The 3360-nt window shown below is 37.6% G+C and overlaps 1 pseudogene; it reads right to left on the bottom strand.

Moving 5' to 3' along the window:
* Window positions 1-1337: 1337 nt before the first annotated feature.
* On the bottom strand, window positions 1338-2749 carry LOC109568637 (annexin A1 pseudogene; annotated as a pseudogene).
* Window positions 2750-3360: the final 611 nt, after the last annotated feature.

Genomic DNA, 3360 nt, shown 5'->3' with positions numbered 1-3360 from the left:
GTGAGTTGCCATTCCCTCCTCCAGTGGATCTTTCTGACCCAGGGCTCAAACAGGTGTCTCCTGCTGTCCTGCATTAGCAGGCAGATTCTTTACCAATGAGTCACCAGGTAAGCCCAACTATAGCTTTAAAAGAACTCGGTTTGCTCATATTTCTTTCAAGCACTTGTCATTGAATTCGAAGCATTAATCCAGTAAGATTTCCAACTGTGTGGCTTATGCCGGTTGCATCCCCTTCATGCTTATGTATTCATGATGCTCTTTTGGCCCATGCGATTTACTCACAGTTGGTAGGTAGATTTAGAGCATTGTCCAAATTCAGGTTTGATTTTTTGGGAATTTTACTTTGTAGATAATATTGATTAATTCCAAAAAAAAAATTGATTAATTCCAAAAGGAATTAAAAAGTGTTTGTCTTACTGTGATGTTGCAACCATTAATGACCAATGCATAGATGCATTAACTTATTACAGTACCCATTGGTGATATTCTACTAATTAGATTATTAGTATTCATTTACTAGATAGAACATTATTTCATCAACTATTTGGTTTCCCTGAGTTACAGTTTAATTAGGAAAGACAGAATAAATTCTTTTATTTTATGAAGAAGTTTTATGAAAAAAAGGAAAAAGAGAGAGAGAGATTGAGTCCAGAGAAGCTTCCAAGGAGGACCAATTAGGCATTTTTTTTCTTTGTTGTTTTCACTGAGGTTGTTATAAATATCAATGCACATATTGTCCCCTCTTAGGTTCATGGATCCTGTTCAAGTTGGCTCTTGAGTCCTTCCGACACATCCACGTAGTCTTTGATAATCTTCCCAGCTCTCTTGTATGACAAGATATAACAGGAACATCATGTTCATTCCCCCTGCTGGACTTGAAATCAGCATTTCTCCAAGGAGACATTATTCACTATGTTTATTCAAACTTGTGTTCCTTCTTTAGTTTAACCTTCTTTCAAGTCAGGGCTTTTTTTTTTTTTTTTTTTTTTTTAAGAATTTACTCACTGAATTCTTTCACCTTTTCAAATCTTCCTATTTTCCAACCACTTCATTTCTTAGTTTTTCTAACTGTCTTTTATGTTTTTTTTTAAAATAAAAACACATTCTCTATCCTTCTTAAAATTTCTTTTTTTTTTCGAAATATCAAGCAGAAGATTTTATTTGTTCTGTGGACATGTATTTTTGCCATGCTTTCAGGATTTGCTGGAACTTTCTTCTCATTTTTTCTTTTTTTTTCCTTACTAATTTTCTATGGGAAATGAATGGAATATTCTTTGGTTGCTTATTTCTCAATTAAATGTTTCCACCTTAGGAAGGAGACATAGATCAGAATGTAATTTTTTTTTTCCTGTAAAATCATTTTATTTTCTGCAAGGTAAATATTTTTCTTAGGCATTATTACTAGAACAACCTCTTTGTAGGGTTTTATAGTTTGGAATAACTATATTTAAAAATTTTTTTGTATCTATAAAGAGTTGTAATACAAAAAATGATTTATAGGCTATTTTTCAGGAAGAAGTTACTAGACTATATTTCTATTGAAGAAACTTTACTATTTAAATCTATGATATGGAATGAAAAGATGATTAAAAAGTCTTCTGATCAAAAAGCTTGAGATCATCAAAGGAATGTTTAGTCTCTTCCACAGAGAGCCACCAGGATTTTTTCATAATCTCCTTTGGTTTCATCCAGGATGGCTTGACAGAGAGAGATGCCATACAACTTCTGATAGCATGCTTTGATGTCATTCATGTCAATTTCAGAGCGGGAAACCATAATCCTGATCAGTGTCTTATGACGAATTCCAACACCCTTCATGGCCTGATGGAACTTCTCAGCAAAGAACATTGGCTGGTTTGTAGCACACTTCACAATAACTGTGAGGCATTTCTCGATGTCACCTTTCAACTCCAGGTCCAGAACTTTGTTCATGTCATGCTTACTATACTTGGAATATTTCTGAAACACTCTGCGAAGATGGGGATAGCTCCTGGTGGTAAGAATGGTAGTGAACACATTCACATCTGTCCCTTTTCTTCTTTCTCCTGCTTCATATAAGGCCCTGGCATCTGAATCAGCCAAGTCGTCATTTACAGCAAGCTCCTCAGATTGGTCACCCTTAGCAAGAGAAAGCAAAGCCTTCTCATAATCTCCAGATGTGTCTGAGGCGATGTCTTTAGCCAGATCTCTCTTCAGTTCTTCTCTATAGACTCTGTTAATTTCTCTGATTTCTCTGTTAGCTCTTGATGCCAGAATTTCATTCAGAGTGTCTTCATCAGTCCCAAGGCCCTTCATGGCAGCACGGAGCTCTTCGGCATCAAACTGGGCTGGAGTTTTCAATAGAGCCAAAACAACTTCCTCAAGGTGACCGAGGAGGGCTTTCTTCAGAACTTCATCCAGGGGCTTTCCTTTCTCCTGCAGATAGGCCGCTTTGATCTGCTGACGCTGTGCATTGTTTCTCTTAGTCAGAATTTCAATGATGGTTGCTTCATCCACACCTTTAACTGTGATTGCTTTGTTCAAGGCCTCAACATCCGAGGATGGATTGAGCGTAGGATAGGGGCTCACTGCTGACCCAGGACCACCTTTGGATCCTTTCACCGTTTTAATGTATTCCTGCTCTTCATTTTCAATAAACCAGGCCTGCTTGAGGAATTCAGATCCCATTGCCATTTTTGAAGGATCTTTTTGTTTTTTTCACCTCCGTACAAAGAACTAAAGAGAGATTCTTCTCTGAACGGTTTGTGCTGCCAGAATGTAATTTTTAGCTTTAAAACTCCAGGGTTCAGTATCTTCTATTGTTTTCATGACATAGTTTAAAAAGCAACCCTAATAATTTCTAAAATCTTCTTCCTCTGCCCTCCTATTCCCTTTTATCCAGGCCTCCTCTTTCCTGTCCTTGCTGAGTATGGGGATTGGTTCTGGAAGGGGTTTTTTGGTTTGATAGGTGTCAATGTTTCTTTGATCCCAGAGTGCCAGGCACTCTCGGATATTTCGAAGTGCTTGCTCTCTCTTGAAAAGTGGCACCTGCAGTGTTCACTTCCAGTTTCAAAGCTTCTGCTGCTGTTCTGTGTCTTTACATTTTTGAGTTCTTGAATCACAGGACTCTCTGGCTCTCCTGAAAGATAAAGTCACCTTTTCTCCCCTCGACTTTCTCCCACACTTTGTGATACATACATGTATGTCTTTTTCTGTTGATTTGTTCCTCGCTGGTTGTATGTGGCAGTTCACATGGACACCTTGTTGTAGATGTTATCTGTAGATTTTTGATCTTGCTATCATAGATGCTTATTTTTCTTTTCTTTGATGGGGTTGTGCCTATTTATGGGAGGGGTGGGATATTCAGAGATAAAAATCTTT

Source organism: Bos indicus, chromosome 14 (genome assembly GCF_029378745.1).
Source record: "Bos indicus isolate NIAB-ARS_2022 breed Sahiwal x Tharparkar chromosome 14, NIAB-ARS_B.indTharparkar_mat_pri_1.0, whole genome shotgun sequence".
NCBI classification, from domain to species: Eukaryota; Metazoa; Chordata; class Mammalia; order Artiodactyla; family Bovidae; genus Bos; species Bos indicus.
The sequence above is the reverse complement of the archived record's forward strand: the minus strand, read 5'-3'. Positions and strand labels throughout refer to the sequence as shown.